At 39.1% G+C, this 20,568-nt stretch overlaps 1 protein-coding gene across 3 annotated transcripts in view; it reads left to right on the top strand.

Annotated features, from left to right (window-relative positions):
* The first annotated feature begins 6,509 nt into the window (after positions 1 to 6,509).
* Positions 6,510 to 20,568, top strand: part of LOC150064957 (uncharacterized) — a 21,201-nt gene continuing 7,142 nt past the window's right edge. The window contains exon 1 of one of the 3 annotated variants that reach the window (XM_090329550.1): positions 6,510 to 6,668. The gene's annotated coding sequence lies outside the window, so the exon portion shown is untranslated. Of the gene's footprint in view, positions 6,669 to 19,173; positions 19,336 to 20,568 lie in introns of those variants that run through there. The other 2 variants (XM_090329551.1, XM_090329549.1) reach the window with 2 other exon arrangements.

Below are 20,568 nucleotides of genomic sequence, written 5' to 3'. Positions count from 1 at the left end.
CACTATTGCTCAGTAAGGTGACAATGGAAAGCAATTATGTAATAAATATTTCAAAAAGGATTCTGATATTTATGGATTAAAGAAATGATAAGTGCCAGAACATGGGCTAGTGGTAGAGTGTGTGTGTCTAGCATACACAAAGCCAGGGGTTTGCTTCCTTGGTACCACCTACTCAGAAAAAGGTATAAGTGGTACTGTGGCTAAAGTGGTAGAACACTAGCCTTGAGAAAGCCCAAGGATAGTACCCAGACCCTGAGTTCAAGCCCTAGGACAGGAAAAAATGTCAGTAAAGAAATGGTAAAGCCCAGACTTACCTACTTAGAGGCTGAGATCTGAGAACTGTGGTCTAAGCCAGCCCAGCCAGGAAAGCCAGTGAGGAATAGCTCAAGTGGTAGAGCAGTAAGCATTGAACAAAAGCTCAAAGACAGAATCTAAAAAATAAACAGAGTTGCCATATGACTAAAAAATGCCATATCTAGGTTTATTTCCCAAAGAAATGAAAACAAGTGTCCACATAAAAACTTGTTTGCACAAGTTAACAACCATTCAGTAACAGCCAAAAGAAAGAATGGTTTATGTTCCTCACCTGATGGATAAATAAAATGTGATATTTCCTATAAGCAAGAAGGGCTGGTAGTGTGGCCTAGTGGTAGAGTTCTTGCTTAGCATGCACCGAGCCCTGGGTTTGATTCCTGGGTACCACATCCACAGAAAAGCCAGAAGTGGTGCTGTGGTTTAAGTGGTAGAGCACTAGCTTTGAGAAACTCAAGGACTGGACAGGCTCTGGTGACTCATGCCTGTAATCCTAGCTATTCAGGAGCCTGAGATCTGAGGATCACGGTTCAAAGCCAGCCTGGACACTAAAGTCCATGAGACACTTATCTCCAATCAATCACCAGAAAACTGGAAGTGGTACTGGGGCTCAAGTGGTAGAGTGGTAGCCTTGAAATAAAGAGTTCAGGGACAGCATCCAGGCCCAGAGTTCAAGCCCCAAAACTGAAAAAAAAAAGAAAGAAAGCTCAAGGACAGTGCCCAGGCTCTGAGTTCAAGCCCCAGAACTAACCCCCCCCCAATAAAAGAAAGAAAAGAAGGAAGGAAGGAAGGAGGAAAGGAAAAAAGGAAGGAAGAAAATCAAGTAGAATTCTTTAGTTTTTGTTTCTAGCTTTGGATTGATTTTGAAGTTTGGCCTGAGTAGCAAGGTAAAAACAAGATTTCAGGGGAAAAATATATATCTGTATAATAGAATATTTTTCAGTCATAAAACCAAATGATATACTGATACATAACACAGATGAACATTGGACACAGTATGCTAAGTAAAAGAAACATTCACAGAGATCACATATTATTTTATTTTTTAGAAATATTTACAGTAAGCACACACCTGTAATCCTAGCTAGTCATGAAGTAAAAAGTTTTCAAGACTAAAAGTTGTTTTTTGGATGTTTACCTTTGTTAGCCTAAAATATCCATATTTTCATTTGAATAAAAATTTAATGATTCTAATAAAATTGAACATGCATAACAATATATTTATATTTAACCTGTGTGTTATTGATAAATATTTCAAAATGGGTCCTGAGCTGGAAACTAATGGCTTACAAATACAATTCTAGCTACTTGGAAGTAGAGGAGGATTTTTTTTGAGGAGGATCATCTTTAAATGCCAGCCCAGGCAGAAAATTCAAGAAACCCTTTCCCAATTGACATCTAGGAGTGGTAGCATGCACCTGTTATCCTGAACTAGGGGGGGGGGGTTGAGATAGAAGAATTGAGGTTTCAGGCCAATCCTGGGGAGAAAAGTCTTAGTCTCTATCTCAGTAAAAAGAATCTGAGCACGTTTGCTTGTGCCTGTCATCCCAACTAAGCCTGAAATAGAAGTCCAGGCATATGCCTGTGCAGAAAGTGTGACCTTATCTCAAAAATAACCAGTGTAAAGAAATGGCTAGAGGCATGGTTCAGCTTGACAAGCATGAGGTTCAAATCTTGAGTTCAAATTTCAATATTATAAGAAAAATGTAGACATACACAGCAGTGTTTCTATGCAGTGGAAGGTCAACTCCAGAAAGAAAGTGAGAATGTTATATGTATCAGAACTGACTTTTATGGGATGGAAGTACAGCTCAACAGTAGACCACCTGGCTAGTAAGTACAAAGCCGTAAGTTCAAAACTTAGTATGGATGAAAAAACAAACAAAAAACCCTGGCATTTGAAGACATGGAAAGAGGCTCATTATTAATCTCACTTAAACTGGGGCTGTGTACCTATAGCTCTTGATTGTTACTCAAAAGATTGAGATCTAAGGATCACAGCTCAAAGCTAGCTCCAGCAGAAGAGTCAATGTGAGTCTATCTCCTATAATCTAATGGACTGGAAGTGTGGCTCAAGTGGTGGAGTGCTACCACTTGAATAGAAAAGAAAGAAAGAAAGAAAGAAAGAAAGAAAGAAAGAAAGAAAGAAAGAAAGAAAGAAAGAAAGGAAAGAAAAGCAAGAATGCAATGGAAAGAAACCAAAAGAAAGCATACCAAGATGGGACTAGGGTATCGCTTGGTAGTAGAGCGCTGACAGACTTAGCATGGTTTTGCAAAAAGAAAATGAACAAACAAAATTTCCACTGAGAAAATAAGAACATTATTTCAATACAATGAATAATTTTCCCAAAACTTTCATCTCTATAAGTAAACAATATTTTGTAATTTTAAAATTTGTATCCCTAAATTTGCTGAATTCTTAAGGAAAACAAATGCTTTTATTTTCTTAATTTTTATTGAAAAGGTGATGTGTACGGGGTAGACAAGTGCTTTTAAAAGATGAAATTTCTCAGCTTCTATTCAAAACCAAAGCAAAAACAAAAGCCAATGCTGATCTTGCCTTCCTGTCTGATGCCCAGGAACTGTAGTGAGCAGAGATTTACTCTACCTCTCTGAATACCAGACTGGCAGGATAGAGGTGACAGCACCATGATAACTGACAAATGTTTTTTCACAGAGATGTTTATTCCTCTACCAGACATCTGGTGTTTTTCAATTCTTGACAATAATGAATAAAATCACCACAATGTAAAATTAACATGGGGAGTTTGGAGAACAAAATTTTAAGTTATTTTTTAAAATGCATTTCTTTTGGATTGTTTTATATATCCACATTTGGGAGGGGTACAGATTTACTGTTTAGAGTGCTCTAACTTTACAGAAAGTCTTGGAATCTGGTAGTATAAATTCTTCAACTTTGTTCCTCATTTTCAGTATTGTTTTAGGTTTTCTAGTTCCTTGTTCTGTCTATAGCATTAGCAGATCAGTATCTACAAAAACAAGATTGCTGAAATTTGAGAGAATGAGTATCTTAAGTGGCATTGAGTGTGTCAGTGATAAAGGTGTATCTCATGTGGAGGTATGACTTTCATCTAAGTGTTTTACTTAACACTCTATAGACTCTAAGCATGCTTTGACAAAGTAGATCATAACAAAGTTTCCTTCCTTCCCTCTCCCTCCCTCCCTTTCTCCTTACATCCCTTCCTTCTTTCCTTCCTCAGAACAGTCAGTGCTTTGGAGACAATTAGTTATGGGTGTCTATGGTAGCTTCAGATTTTGTTTTGTTTTTAGTTTTTGTCAGTCTTGGGCTTGCATTTAGGGCTTGAGCACTTTCTCTGAGTTGTTTCAGCTCACGGCTAGTGCTCTACCTCTTGAGTCACAGCTCTACTCCTGGCTTTTTGATGGTTAATTGTACTGTCCTGCGCTTGCTCGCTTTGAACTGGATCCTTAGATCTCAGTCTCCTGAGTAGCTAGGATTACAGATATGAGTCACTGGCAAAACAAAAACAAAAATAAAAAACAACCCACTAATTACACAAATCCACCAGCCCTTTCACCAAAAAAGACAGTGTATAGTCTTATGTTTGCCCATACTTTGCCTTCTTCCAGAAATGTTCTTGCTCCTTTTAACCCTATTCTTACTTCATAATCATGTGAAGATCCAAGCTGTTCCATGTTTGGGAACAGAATAGATTTTACCTAGGACAATGGCATGGTCCAAGCACCACTGAAGGCTGGATGGACTAGAAGCTGCCTTGTTGCAAGACCCACAATGTTTGCAGAGCATAATTGATAGTACCTTCTTATTCTAATGTCTACAACTTAGGGCACAAAGACTTCCCTGACCCATTTACCCATTCCAGAAGGCTTCAGGGATGGTGGAAACATCTCTCACCAGGTGTCCTGCTACATTTGTAAGCATTTCTAGTTCATGAGTCTTTCTCCTCTATTGACTATGAACTGCGGGGCTAGGTCATTATTTATGGTGGCATCAATGTATACAAGCCTCACAGTTGGGTGACCCTTCTGAATTTGGGCCTTTCCTGCATCTGCCCTTGAAGACCATGAAGTGCAAGCACCTGGCAAATGAGACCATCAGTTATGAGGCTCTTCAAGTATTATAGAAATGGTTGTATAAGTTGACCATTTCTCATATTGCTGCTTTCGAGAGATTTTTGTATGTGTTTGAAATAACACTGAAGATGATGATAATTTGATTAAGGTAATTGAATGAGAAAACAGTCCCTAAGACAGAAATTGTAGGTAGAGATTGTTAGAAAATTGCATCTATGTACATATGGATGGTATGTATGTGTGTGCCTGTGTATGTGCCAGTACAGGGGCTTGAACTCAAGGTTTGGGTGCTCTCCCTGAGCTTTTTGCATAAGACTAGGTTCTACCAGTTGAGCCACCATACTACTTCTGGCTTTTTGGTGATTAATTAGAGATATGAATTTCATAGACTTTTCCTGTCTGTGCTGGCTTTGACCGTGAGGGATGGAATGGCATTTTTTCGTCATTGTTTCGACTTGAGTCCCATCCCTGAGATAGCTGTGCATACACAAATATTTCAAAATAAAAAACATCTGAAATAAGGGATATTTTACTCTGTGAGACTCTTATCTCCAATAAACTATTCAGAAAAGTTGTGGCTCAAGTGGTACAGTAATAACCTTGAGTGCAAAGAGGCTCAGGGACACTACCCAGTCCCTGAGTTCAAGCCCCATGACTGGCACTTGAGCCACAGCACCACTTCTGGATTTTTCTGTGTATGTAGTACCTAGGAAGCAAACCCAGGGCTTCATGCATGTGAAGAGAGCACTCTATTAATAGGCTATGCTCCTGGCCAAGCAACTTTTTTTTTGGCCAGTCCTGGGGCTTGAACTCAGGGCCTGAGCTCTGTCCTCAAGGCTAAGTGCTCTACCACTTAAGCCACTTACCACTTCTGACTTTTCTATGTATGTGTACTGAGGAATCAAACCTGGGTCTTTGTGCGTGCTAGGCAAGCACTCTACTACTCGGTTAACTCCCGGCCTTGGTGAAGATTTTTTTTTCAAACTAGATGCTAAATATTAAGTGTCAAGCAATTAACATGGAGTTGGTTGGGTTGTAGCTCAATGAGATATTGCTTCCTGCCACATGTAAGTACCTGGCTTTATTCTATAGCACTGTAAACAAACAAAGAAAAGGTAAGTAATATGGTGTGGATATTCTTTTCAATTGATAAATATGAAAGCTGATTTAATGAGAAAAATGATGTATATACTAGAAAAACAGAATGACATTTTTGTTTCTTTTTCTCTTCTTTTTGTGTCAGTCATGGGGCTTGAATTGGAAGCCTGGGTGTTGTCCCTGAGCTTTTTCCTTCAAGGTTAGCCCCCCTACCATTTGAACCATAGGCCATTTCCAGTTTTCTGATTGTTAATTGGAGATAAGAATCCCGCAGAGCCAGGCGTGGTGGCTCATGCTTGTAATCCTAGCTATTCAGGAGGCTGAGATCTGAGGTTCAAGGTTCAAAGACAGCCCGGGCACAAAAGGACCTGAGACTCTTATCTCTAATTAATCTCTAGAAAATAAGAAGTGGTGCTTGACTCAAGGGTAGGGTGGTAGCCTTGTGCTAAAGAGCTCAGGGACAGCGCCTAGGCTGAGTTCAAGCCCTATTACCCACCAAAAAACAAGTCCCATAACCCACAAAAAAGAAAGAAAGAAAGAAAAGAATCCCACAGCACAGGCTGTCTTCCAACTGCAGTCCTCAGATCTCAGCCTCCTGAGTAGCTAATAGTAGTGGCAGTAGTCTATGTTGACTCTTCACATCACCACTGGACAGCAAGAATTTAAAACATTTTTGTTCTCTAGAGAACTGTATAGAATTAAGTGATAATTGTGTCTGTTAAGCCCACACTGGGATGTTCACAATTTCTGATGATTATAAGATAGTTTGCCAAGGAGAAATGACATTGTTCCAGGACAGTTTGTCCACAGTTTTCACTTTATATATACCACAGAGTGAAATATCCCTTATTTCAGATGTTTTATAGTTTGAAATATTTGTGTATGCATGGCTATCTCAGGGATGGGACTCAAGTCTAAAAACATGAAAAAAATGCCATTCCATCCTTCATGTTCTATGTTCCATGTAGTAAAAGAATCCTTTGACTGTAAGTGTCACACAGCTCTTTGTGATCTGGAGAGTGTCCACTGTCACAGTAAACAGTTACTCACTTACTACTTGCTTAACACTAATGTGTTTCAGGTTGAAGGCTAGGTCTGATTAAATGCGACTCGGCCATGGATTTCAGATTGCAAAGTTCTTGACAGAGATATAGCCCCATAAACAGATAATTATAAGATAATTGGTAAGTTCAGTGGTAGATATAGAAATGGAACATTATGAAAACATGGAAATTAAGCCAATCTGTGCCTGGCTGGCAAGGAGAAGCAGGGAAATGTGGATAGTAGGGAGATGAGGGGTTTGTAAGCTGGGAGATGACAGTATTTAAGATCATTTCTATTAACAGAGGTGGGAAGGCTCTTTAATTTACAAGACTAGCCACAGAAAGATGGAACTCAGCAGGTTTCAACTAAACCTCCACACTTCTCCTTGGCAAGCCAGCCCTCTCCTTAGACTTTTGTGTCTCCTTCAACTCTGCCAGTTCCAAATGGACACCTAGCCCTTTCCTCTGTATCTCCCCACCCCCCATGCTTTGTGCCCCTTTCTCCTCCATATCCACAGGTTCCCTTCTGGTGAGTACAGAGACCTGAGAATCTAAAGGGAGGAAATAAAAGGATGATAGATTTTATCTTCCCTTTATTGGAACCAGAGCACAAGAACCAAAACCGAATAGTGAAAAGAGGCAATAGGCCAAATTAGAATCCATCTAAAACTAACAGGAATTACTTCTCCCCACTCCAGTCAGTCCTAAAGGCTCTAATTAGGTCACAGTCTATCTACCACCTGGTCCCTAAGCGGGTACAGTACCTATAGACTGCCCAGGAAATCTTGGAATTCCTATATTAAGTGAAGACAGGTTTCCATTTATCTATCTATCTATCTATCTATCTATCTATCTATCTATCTATCTATCTATCTATATCTTCCAGTGCTAGAAATTGAACACAGGTCTCTATGCAGGTGCTCTGCCATTGAGCAACACTTCCAGGTCCACGTAATTCTTTTCTTTCTTTTGTTCTGAGCCTGGAAATCAAACTCTGTACCTGATGCTTTGTTCATTGGCCGGTGCTCTACCAGCTGAGCCACACCTCCAACCCCAGCCCATGAAATGCTATTGGCTAGAATTCTAGCCCTACTGACATCTTTCAGGCTGCCCAGGAGCATACACAAGCACACTGCTATTGAGCTGGCACATAAGGTTGCAGCTGGTGAATCCTGGCCAGTTTGTCGCACATGGCTAGAAGCCAATTCAGATTAATTACCAATGCTCTGGGGATGAGATGGAGGTCTAACTCCTCACTCCAGATGTTTACTTTTTCTTTGTTGTTAAAGGATGTAGGAGAAGAAAAGATTGTAAGTATGGAGATCCATGGGCATAGAGCTGGGGTTAGAGGAATTATGAAAGAAATCTGTAACAGATTTAGTAATCTTACTAAAAAGTGTAGCATCACTATTATGGTTTATAACTTTGGGGTCTAGGTCCTTCGTTTCAGGATTCCATTGTATAGACCAAGTATTGTTGCCTCCAAAAAGCAAACTACTGGGCCAGGAGTTTGGCCTAGTGGTAGAGTGCTTGCCTAGCATGCACAAAGACCTGAGTTCGATTCCTTGGTACCGCATACTTAGGAAAAGCCAGAAGTGGTGCTGAGGCTCAAGTGGTAGAGTTCCAGCCTTGAGAAAAATCCAAGTACAGTGCTCAAGCCCTGAGCTCAAGCCCAGGACTGCTTAAAAAAAAGTACAAAAAGCAAACTATAATCACAGATCTTGTACTAGGTTCCAATTCCTTTACATTTTTTTTATGGTATGCCCCTTCTAATGCTCTTTCCTAAGGAACTTGAGTCTGTCTTTATTGCTACAACAAAATACCTGAAACAGGTTATTTTTGTTGTTGTTTTTTAAACTTTATTTTTTTTGTCTTTTCTTTTTTTGGTACTGGGGATCAAACCTAGGATGTTGCACTTGCTAGGCAAGCACTTTGCCACTGAGCTACATCCCAGCCCTATATTTTTTAGTTTTTTATTAAAGAATTTATTAGCATTGATTTTTACATCATATTTCAAATGACGTATTTAACAAACAAGTATTCAAGAAGGGAATCTCTCTATATAATCACTGGCACTTAATTTTAGAACATAATTAAAATTAGGCTGAGGGTTTGTATATCATAGATGCATATTAATCTATGTAATAAAACATTATGTCTATAGAGTCATAAATTTTTATGTCTATGTAGTTATGTTTATATTTCCAATACCATGTCCATAGCATTGGGTACACAAATATTGAGTCCTCGCTCTTGTACTGTTTGGATCCAATAGCCATATATTAAGGATACCATGTGCCTTTTGCTTCTTTGGTCTTGACTTGTCTCACTGAACATGATTCACACTAGATTCATCCACTTTCCTGCGATTGCCATTATTTTATCTTGTCTGTTGGCTATGTAGAATTCCATTGTATGTATGTATGTATATATATATATATATATATATATATATATATATATATATATCACATTTTTTCTGTCCATTCATCTGTAGTGGTGCATTTGGGTTGTTTCCATTGTGGCTATTGTGAATACAGCAGAAATGAACATGGCTGAGCAGGTGTCCCTATCATCTCTTGGGTTATGATGTTCAGGGTAGATGCCCAGAAGTGGTATGGAGGGATCGTAGGGAAAGTCAATTTTCAGTTCTTTAAGAAACCTCCACCCTGCTTTCCAGAGTGTCTGAACTAGCTTACAATCCCACCAGCAACACAGTAGGGTTCCTTTTTCTCCACAACCCCGTCAGCATCTGTCATTGTCTGAGTTCAAAAGCTTGGCCATTCTTGTTGGGGTGACGTGGTATCTTAGGGTTGTTTTTATTTGCATTTCCTTTATGACCATGGATGATGAGCATTTTCTCATATGCTTCTCTGCCATTTTAACTTCTTCTTTTGATAAGTCTCTCTTTAGTTCCCTTGCCCATTTAGTGACTGGTTTGTTGGGTTTGGGGGAGAGGGATTAGTTTCTTCAGTTCCCTGTAGATACTGGATATTAAGCATTTGTCTGATGTATTATTGGTAAATATCTTTTCCCAGTTGGTTGGCTGTCTCCCTACTTTAGTGGCTATACTTTTATCTGTGTAGAAACTTTTTATTTTTAGTAGTCCCATTTATTGAGTTTCTCTCCAATCTGTTGTGACCCTAGGATTCTGTTCAGCAATTTTTTGCCTGTGCCTATGAGTTCCAGTGTCTCTACTACTCTATCATGTAACAGTTTCATGGTTTCCGGTCTGACATTGAGGTCTTTGATCCATTTTGAGTTAATGCTTGTGCATGGTGAAAGGCTAGGGTCAATTTTTAGTTTTCTACATGTGGCTGCTTAGTTTTTCAAGCACCAATAATTGAATAGGCTGTGCTTGTTCCACTGTATATCGTTGGCTCCTTTGTCAAATACAAGTTGACTATAGGTATGAGGTTTTATTCCTGGATCTTCTATTCTGTCCCATTGATTTTCTGGTCTATTTTTTGTGCCAATACCCTGCTGTTTTGATTATTATGGCTCTATAGTAGAGTTTGAAGTCTGGTATTGTAATATCACCTGCATTGATCTTTTTGCCTAGAATTGTTTTGGCTATTCTAGGTCTCTTCTTGTTCCATCTGAACCTTTGGATTATATCTTCTATTTTGGTAAAGAATGTCTTTGGGATTTTGATAGGGATTGCATTGAATTTGTATATCAATTTTGGCAGTATTGCCATTTTCACTATATTGGTTCTCCCTACCCATGAACTTGGGATGTCTTTCCATTTCCTAGTGTCCTCTTTAATTGCTTTTGTTAGGCTTTTATAGTTTTCATTAAATAATTCCTTTACATCTTTGGTTAAGTTAATTCCTAAGTATTTCATTCTTTTGGGGGCTATTGCAAATGTGATCATTTTCTTGATCTGGCCTTCTGTTTGCTTATTGTTGGCGTATAAGAAGGTACTGACTTTCGCAGGTTAATTTTGTATTTTGCAACTTTGCTAAAGTGGTTTATTAATTCTAGGAGTTCTGGAGTGGAGCTTATTGGGTTACTCGGGTAGAGGATCATGTCATCTGCGAATAGGGATAGTTTAATTTCTTCTATATGGATCCCTTTGATGTCCTTCTCTTGTCTTATTGCTCTGGCTAGGGGTTCCAGCACTAGATTGAAGAGAAGTGGAGAGAGTGAGCATCCCTGTCTAGTTCCTGATTTTAAGGTAAATGGTTTCAGTATTTCACCATTTAGTATAATACTGGCTGTAGGTTTTTTATATATGGCTTTAATTATTTTAAGGAATGTACCTCTTATTCCTATTTTTTCTAGTGCTTTCAACATGAATGGATGTTGTATTTTGTCAAATGCCTTCTCTGTGTCTAAGAAATTATCATATGTTTGTTATCCTTAGCTCTATTGATATGATGTATTGCATTCATTGATTTGCGAATGTTAAACCAGCCTTGCATCTGTGGGATGAAGCCTACTTGATTGTAGTGTATAATTTTTTAAATTTGTTTCTGGATTCTGTTGGCTAATATTTTATTGAGGAGTTTTGCATCTGTGTTCATTAGAGACATAGGCCTGCAGTTTTCTTTTTTTTGTTGGGTCTTTCCCTGGTTTGGGGATGAGAGTAATATTAGCTTCATAAAATGAGTTTAGTCTTGCTCCTTCTGCTTGTATATCTCGGAAGAGTTTCAAGAGTATAGGTATTACTTCATCCTTAAAAGTCTTGTAGAATTCTGCAGTGAAACCATCTGGACCTCGGCTCTTTTGGGTTGGCATTTCCCTGATTGCTTCCACTATTTCATCGTATGAAATTGGTTTGTTCAATTTGCTTACCTCTTCTTTGTTCAGTGTGGGTAGACTATATTTAAGAAATCATCCATTTCTACTAGATTTTCTTGTTTCTTTGAATATAGGCCCTGGTATTACTTATTCATAATGGACTGAATTTCTTGGATATCTGTCGTGATTGTTCCCGTGGTGTCTTTAATCTTGTTTATTTGAGTCTCCCCTCTCATTTTTTAAAAAATTAATCTTGCCAGGGGTCTATCAATTTTGTTGACTGTTTTGAAGAACCAATTTTTTGATTTATTAATTTTATGTATAGTGGATCTTAGTTCAATCTTTGATATTTCTGATTTTATTTTTGTTATTTCTGTCCTTCTAGTTGTTTTAGAATTAACTTTTTCTTGCTCTTCTATGTGCTTCAATGTCTTCTTTAGGTTATTTACATGTTCTTCTTCTGTCTTTTTAATATGGGCTCCTAGTGTGATAAATTTGCCCCTAAGAACTGCCTTTGCTGTGTCCCTTAAGTTCCTTTGTGAGGTATCTTGATTGTCATTACATTCAAGAAAGTTTTGAATTTCCTCTTTGTTTTGCTCTGTAACCCAGGAGTTATTCAGAAGTGTGTTGTTCAGCTTCCAAGTGTTTGAATGTTTTTTTAACCTTTTACTGTGTTGTCCAGAATTAGCCTGACTCCACTGCGATCAGATACAATGCATGGGATTATATCAGGCCTCTTGTTTTAAGTTTTCTTAAGTTTTCTGTATGAATTATTATATGATCTATTTTGGAGTATGTTCCATGTGCTGCTGAGAAAAATGTATAAAGTTTCACCATTGGATGGAAGACTGTATACATTTGTTAAGCCCAGTTGGGCTATGGTGTCGTTTGAGTTGATGGTGTCTTTGCTTATCTTTTGTTGAGCTGACCTGTCATTTGGTGAGAGTGGCGTATTGAAGTCTCCCACTATGATTGTGTTTGAGTCTATTTGTTCTGCAATTCTAAGAGAGTTTGCTTGACGAATTTGGGTGCTCCCGCGTTGGGGGAGTAAATGTTTATAACTGTAATATTGTGGGTATGGATTGTACCCTTTACTAATATGTAGTGGCCATGTTTGTCTTTATGTACTGATTTTACTGAGAAGTTAATTTTGTCAGAGATTAAGATTGCTACTCCTGCTTTTTTGCCTGGTGCGTTGGATTGGAAAATTCTTTTCCATCCTTTCTCTTGGAATTTGCTTCTGTCTTTGGCAGTGAGGTGGGTCTCTTGGAGGCAACATATAGGTGGGTCTTGTTTCTTAATCCAGTCTTCAGTTCTGTGTCTTTTGATTGGATTGTTCAGCTTGTTCATATTTAGGGAAATTATGGAGAAGCGGTTAGTGTCCTTTGTCATTATTTATTTTTACTTCTGAGTTTTTTTCTCTTTTTTTCCCTTTTTGTGTTCAGTGATTTATAGGTGATCGCTTCTTGATTGGGGTTCTTGCCATTCTGTGATTTGTTCTTGATTAATTAATATTTTTTGTAATGCTGGTTTAGTGTGCATGTATTCATATAGCTTCTCTTTGGAATGAAAGATTATTGTTTCTCCTTCAAATGTAAATGCAAGTTTCACTGGATTTATCAGTCTGCGTTGGCAGTTATTGGTCTTCCGTGCATGAATGATTTTTTTCCAAGCTTTTCTTGCATTTAGTGTTTGCGTGGAGTGGTCTGCAGTTATTCTAATTTTTTCCCATTGTAGTATAGCTCTTTTTGTTTTTGTGGCATTTAAGATCAGCTGCTTAGTATTCGAGTCTAATGTCTTTACTATGATGTGTCTAGACAGTTCCTTCTAGGATCTTGCCTGATTGGAGTTCTGAAGCCTTCAATAATGTATTTTCCCTTTTGAGGTTGGGAAAGTTCTCTGCTAAGATTTTGGTGAATAGGGTTGCATTCCTTTATTAAAACACTGCTCCCTTGGCCGGGAGTTCGGCCTAGTGATAGAGTGCTTGCCTAGCTCGCACAAAGATCCGGGTTCAATTCCATGGTACCACATACTTACAAAAAGCCGGAAGTGGTGCTGAGGCTCAAGTGGTAGAGCTCTAGCCTTGAGAAAAATCCAAGGACAGTGCTCAGGCCCTGAGCTTAAGCCTAGGACTGGCAAAAACCAAAAACCAAAAAAACAAAAACTGCTCCCCAGGCTGGGAGTTTGGCCTAGTGGTAGAGTGCTTGCCTAGCATGCACAAGACCCAAGTTCGATTCCTTGGCACCACATACATAGCAAAAAAAGCTGGAAGTGGTGCTAAGGCTCAAGTGGCAGAGTGCTAGCCTTGAGAAAGTCCAAGAACAGTGCTCAAGCCCTGAGCCCAAGCCCAGAACTGGCAAAATAAACAAACAAACAAAAAACTGCTCCCCTTCTTCCATCTCTATTACACGAAGGTTAGATTTCTTGGCTGTGTCTGCCAGGTCCTCGAGTTCTCTTTGGTGAATTCTGACTTATTTCTCCAGGTTGATGATTCTCTATTCCAGCTCTTGTGTTTTATCTTCCGTTCCTGATGTCCTATTTTCCATCTCAGTCAATCTGCTGCTTAATGCTTCCATTTTTGTTTGCATTGTGGACACTGAACTGATCATGTCTGCTGTGAGGGTATTAATCTTTTCTTCAAGGGATGTATACTGTTTTTTGTATTTCTCTTTTGACTTCAAGGAGCTCCTTGGTAATTTACCTGCTTACGTTCCTGGAATTGTTTTTGTAATTCTGCTTTAATCTATTTAGTCATGTCCACAATCATCTCCTTAAATAGAGTCATGTTTCATATCTCTTCAGGTGTCATTTCTTGGGATGGTGACATTTCTCTCATCCCTACACTCTTGTTTCCTTTTGGGTTTTGTGTGTGACTTTGATTATTTATATAATTTGTGATTTGCCTCTGCGATTTCTGCTGCATTGAAGACTGTTGTTGTAGGTTTACTCTGTGATCAGTAGGTGGCGGTCTTTTACTTGGTTTGGGACTGGTGGTTCTGGGAATCTGTGTATATGTGTGATTCTCAGCCAAATTAGTTCTGCTGCTGACTGGGTCAGAGTTTGTAGCTTTTACAGGTGTTTGGCCCTTTCCCAGAGGCTGTGTGCCGCTGCACAGCTAGCTCTCAGCCCATCCAGTGGCCCCACAGTGGGCGGTAGGATGGAGTTGCGCACTTTGGTCTCAGCTAGCCTGGTGGATGGCTCGTTTGACTACCCTGTACCCAGGGGCAGGGCCCAGCTAAGAACTTGGGTTCCAAGGGTGGAGCCATGCCTTCCTGGCTCTCTGAGTGTGAGTTTGGCCCCTGCCCTTCAGTTCCCTGCTGTGTTTCAGAGAAGTACCGGCCGCTTTGCCCAGCCCTATTTTTATAAGGAAGAGATTTATTTGACTTTTATTTGGTTTATTTGATTTTGGCTCTTTGACTCTCAACAGCCCATCTGGTGAGTCCCTCATGCTATAACATAACATAATGACTCAACTGCAAATTCAGATGCATGAACTAAATGCCAATTTCTAAATGAGAGCAAGGTTTCTGGACAAAAGAAATAAACATTTACTAATTTTTGCAGGGAAAAAGAGGACTATATGAGTTTCTATCCAAACAAAAATAATTTCTAGCTTAGGAGATAAGGATTAGGTGGAGTAAGGATAATGTTTTTGTGTGTATTTATGCCAATACTGGGACTTAGAGTCTCATTTGGCTTTTCTCTCACACTCTATTACTTGAGCCACATGTCCAGTTTGTTCTTTTTTTCCTTGGGGCCAATCCTAGGGCTTGAACTCAGAACCAGGGCACAGTCCCTGAGCTTTTTTTGCTCAAGTCTAATGCTCTACCACTTGAGCCACAGATCTACTTCTGGCTTTTGGTGGTTAATTGGAAATCAGAGTCTCATGGACTTTCCTGCCAGGGCTGGCTTTGAACTGCAGTCCTCAGATCTCAGCATTCTGAGTAGCTAGATTACAAGGATGAATTGCCAGCACCTGGCTTAGTTTAAGGTTTTTGATGGTCAGAGATAAGAATCTCATGCTTTGGGGTTGGAGGTATGGCTCAGTTGGTAGAGTGCTAGTCTATGAGCAAAAGCATCAGGTATTGAGTTTGAGTCCTATTTAGGACCTAAAAGAATCTCATGGATTTGTCTCATTGGCCTGACTCTAAACTTCAGTTGTTAGGTCTCAGCCTACTAGTAATTAGGATTATAGGGTGAGAACCACTGGTACCCAGGAAACATGGGTTTTAAGCAAAAAGCCAAGCCCCACTGGCTTCTGGATGTATGTGCTGAGGCATAACTTTGGACTTGATGATGGTATAGCTGGAGCTATATCACTGGAGCTTTCTCCCCAATAATTTTGTCCCTCCATTGAAAGTGAGATAAGAAGAGCCCAAAGTCTTTACCCTGAGTTGTAAAGGCATTCTTGAGTTATTTTGCATGAGGATTAGGGGAAAGAGATAAGACAGAGAAAGCAAAGAAATATTTTGGTCAGTTGTAGGACTTGAACTCAGGGCCTGGTACTGTCCCTGAGCAATTTTTGCTCAAGCACTTTATCATTTTGAGCCATAGTGCCACTTCCAGTTTCTGGTGGTTAATTGGAGATGAGTCCCACAGACTTTTCTCTGCCTAAGCTGGCATTGAACCTCCATCTTTAGATCCCAGCTTCCTAAGTAGCTAGGAATACAGGTGTGAGCCACCAGTGCCCAGCAAGGAAATAATGAAAAACAATACAAAACAAAACAACTGTGTAACTAAAATCAACTGGTAAGAAGTGTAAACTTGTCATTGAGCTAAAACTATAGTTTTAAACATGTTTAGGTATCCCCATTGTAGTAGGAAATAGATGGGCAAAGAAGTCCATGTAGAGGAGAACAAAAAGGAATGGGCTCCTTTTATAGCCCCATTCTTATGATAACCAACCTATGAATTACTCAATAGCAACTGAATATCATTGAAAGGCGTCTTCCTCAGCACCACTATATTAGTAATCAGTTTTGAATGTGTTTCAGAGTGGACAATTTTGAAGAGTTTCAGAACTCTTTTGGAGAACTGGCTGTCTTGGAAACAGACAGCAGCTCTTCTAACTCTCACAGGAACCAGGAGATTGACATTATCCTTTTTCATCACCATTTTGCAATGGTATTCTGTCTATCGAGATCAAAGGCCACCAAGAAGAGCTCTGATTCCAGTGGGAATGAGGGCATAGAGGCACAGGCAGGGAAATAGGACATGGTAGAGCTGACCTGGTGTGGAGACAAATATGTTTGGACTTTGTGGGCTAGGAAAGAAGAAACGTGGGCTTTCAAATATTGCATTTTTTAAAATTTTTATTTATTTTTAAATTTGATAAAATTTAAAATCAATTTCATTTTCAGTGGTGCTGGGGATCAAACCAACTTTCCTAGCAAGCAAAAAAAAAGGGAATGAGAAGATAGCTCAAGTGGTAGAGCACTTGAGGTCTTGAGTTTAAACATCAGGGCCTCTAAACAATTTAAGTGAATACATAAGTACATTCTAACTGATAAATAACATTCTATTTCCGCATTAAAAGTACAAGATGCATGGTAAATAATTGTTTTCTTTTCCTTTGTTCATATTGGCTTTGAATTCAGGGCTTTGTGTTTATTAGACAGGCACTCTACAGCTGTGCCATACCTCCAGTCCCTTTTTTACATTGGTCCTAGGGTCCAACTTTTTGCTCAGGTCTACACTTGGATCCATCTTCCTATTTCAAGCTTCCCATCATAACTAACATGACAGTTGCAAACAAACCCTTCCAATGTTGGTATTGTTAGGGCATATTCCCATTGTATCCAACTATTGATTGGAAAAGAGGTCTCAGGAACTTTCTGCCTTGAACTTCGATCCTCCTGATGACAGCCAACTGAGTAAGCCTTACAGGTGTAAGCCCCTGGACCGAAGTCTTTTGCTTGCCTAGACTTCTGTGCTGATGTAATAAATAGATCCGTTAAACATGATTTGGAACAGCAAATATGATTCCAACCAACAATGAAAGAAACAACACATACTTGTATTCATAGTAGCACAAGTCACAATAGGCAAAAGTACATATACTCTCAGTTAAATAAAAGCTTTCAAAAGGAAGGACAGTTTAACCATACTACAATGTGAATGGACTTAAAAGGCATATTGCTGAATATAATAAGGCAGTCATCCCCACTACACACACACCCCACACACATGTACAAATATTTGATTCCACAAATGTACCTGGAACAATTGAACTCAGAGATAGAATGGTGGTTTCCATGTGCTGGAGCAAGGGAAGATAGGAATTTTTTTTCAGTAAGAACAAAGTTGGTTTTTTTTTGCCAGTCGGGGGCTTGAACTCAGGGCCTGAGCCCTGTCCTTGGGCTTTCCTCAAGGCTAGTGTTCTACCCTGAGCCACTGCACCACTTCTGGCTTTTTCTCTGTATGTGGTACCAAGGAATTGAACCTGGGTCTTTGTACATGCTAGGCAGGCACTCTACCACTAGGCCAAACTCCCGGTCCAAGAACAAAGTTTTTGTGTTCAAAAATAAAGTAGTAGAAATCTGCTCCACAAGAATGTACATATACAACCCTTCATCACATCATGTTTCAGACAATTCTGAGTCATGTAAAACATGGGAATGAATATCATTATATAAATATATCAAAGATATCTTGGTTTTATTGTTGTGGAAGCTTTTGCTTTGTCTTAGATACTTCTACAAATATAATCCAGGCCGTCCTTCAACTCCCAATACTGCCTCATTCCCTGGAATAGCTAGGATTACAGTTGTATACCACCATGTCTGGCCACCATTTTAGTAAGTATAAATACACTATTTTGTTCACATAACAGAAAATTACCTAAGACACATGTTTAAGAATATCTCCTGTTCTATTTTCCTTCTTTCTCTCTCTCTCATTCTTCCTTTCCTTCATTCCTTTCTTCCTTCCTTCCTTCCTTCCTTCCTTCCTTCCTTCCTTCCCTTTTCCTTCCTGTCTCTCTCCCTCCCTCTCTCCCTCCCTCCATCCTCCCCTTCCTTTCTTCCTTTCTTTCTTTCTTTCTTTCTTTCTTTCTTTCTTTCTTTCTTTCTTTCTTTCTTTCTTTCTTTCTTATTGTTAGTTGAGATGAGGGCTGAGCACTGTTCTTGAGTTCCTTTGCTCAAGGCTAGTGCTCTACTACTTTGAGACACTGCTCCACTTTTGGTTTTGGTAGTTATTTGGCAATAAGAGTCTCACAGACTTTCTTACCTGGGCTGTGATCCTCAGATCTCATCCTCCTAAGTAGCTAGGATTTCAGGTGTTGAGCTACCCATGCCTGGCTTCCTCCTGTTGTTAAGCAAGCAATATACAACAGTAGTTAGCACTACTGAACATTATATTTACGAATGGTTGGAATGGTCAATTTTATGTGTTTTATTATAGTACTAATTTATGTACTTTACTATAGTTAAAAATACAATTAAAAGAAAGCATAGTGGTGTATAAATATAAGTTCAGCATTTGGAAGGCTTATGCAGAAGGATCCTGAGTTTGAGGCAAGTCAAAAATACATGAAGGCAAGAAGACCTTGTATCAATCTTCCCAATACAAAAACAAGAAGCAGCATGCAAAAGAAAAATAAAATGTGAAATTTAAAAAAAGAGGGAAACAATCTGCCAGAGAGATCTACAAGGTGCTTTTATTTAGGTAAAGTTCAATGCATGCAAAAATGACAATATGCTGTTGAGGGATACATACACATTTAAGAAAACTGAAAAAAATATAGAAAAGAAGAGTAATAGACATAAGCTTCTGGAAGATAGTTACCTATGGAAGAAGGGGGCAGGTGGGGAGGTGGTGGAGGGAGGGAGAGGGGTTTAGGGTGGATACAAAGAGCTTCCATTGTTGTCATGACATTCTTTGTGCACATAGATTTTCATAATCATTCTTTCACCAAGAAAGACAATTTTTCCCATTGAACACTGACATACTTTATTATCCTAATAACTTCTGTTCTATACATTCTTTTAGAAATTTGGATCCATTTAGAAGTTGATTTTAGTTATGTATCTACTGCTCTATTTAGTGTCTGCCTGAGACCCTGGTAAGTCAGCGTTTATCTTACACTTCAGTGCTCTCCAATAGAAGTAAAATGAGAGGCCTTCATGTGATCCCATATTTTCTACTAGCCACATTAGAAAATAAGAAAGAAAGAAAGAAAGAAAGTTATAAGTACGTTATATTTGCATTGGTACAAGTCCTGGGTCTCAAACTCAGGGCCCTGCTCCTGAGCTTTTATATTCCAAGATAGCCACTTGAGCCACAGTTTCACTTCCAATTTTCTAGTAGTTAAATGGAGATAAGAGTTTTATAGACATTGACTGTGTGGGTTGACTTCTAATTGTGATCCTCAGATCTCAGCCTCCTAAGTAACTAGGATTACAGGCATGAGCTGCTAGGGCCTGCTTAGACTTTTTTTTAATAGTGAGAAAAGTGTAAGTTTCTCTCTACCCTGAACTGTTAAAGACTACCACTGTTGAGCTATACTTAGATTTTTAAATGAATACATGAACTTTCACTACAAATGAAAACAAGATCACTTGGGGATTTCCCAATTATTTTCTGGATTATCATTGGATTTAACTATGTCCTTGCTGATTTTGTCTGCTGGTATGATTTTAGGTGAAGCGTGGCAGAGCACATTTTTCCTTTTGCAGAAACCATACAAAGAAAGCATAATCAAGGCAGGAGTGACACTGGTTAAGATTCATTGAACTTATAAACTGATATGTTGCATTAAAACTTGTATAACTACTTCAAGATAATAAAAAATTCAACAGTTAAAAAGAGAAAACTCAGCCAAGTGTTATTTCATGTGGCCTTAACAAAGCTATAAAGCAATATATACAGTGTAGAAATCATGCTTCAGATCTTGGGTTTTGATCTTCTGAAATAGTGATACTGTGTAACATTCTCTCCCTGGAGATTGGACAATGGCAGTGAGCAACAGCACCCAGCAGCCCCCATGACCACAAGAGGAAGTGAGGAACGCCAAAGTGGGGAATTTGTTTAAGCTGTGGTGGTCAGCAGGATCATTGAAGAAGACACATTTCAGCTTGAAATACTTTTATTTTAGGATAGATTTATCAGGATGTAACCGTGTATAGAATGAAGAGCCATTCTCCAGACAGGTTTTCCAATTTTTCTAGGGAAAAGGAAAGACCATGCCTGCTTTGGTCTCTTCCCAAAAGTCGAGTGAGTGTTTCTGCTTCATCCCAGTCACTCATCCAGTGACCACCGCATGCAGAGCTACCTAGGGATGTTTTCCCCTCTGTTT

Source organism: Megascapheus bottae, chromosome 3 (assembly GCF_031878675.1).
Source record: "Megascapheus bottae isolate mThoBot1 chromosome 3, mThoBot2.hap1, whole genome shotgun sequence".
Classification (NCBI taxonomy): Eukaryota; Metazoa; Chordata; class Mammalia; order Rodentia; family Geomyidae; genus Megascapheus; species Megascapheus bottae.
The sequence above is the reverse complement of the archived record's forward strand: the minus strand, read 5'-3'. Positions and strand labels throughout refer to the sequence as shown.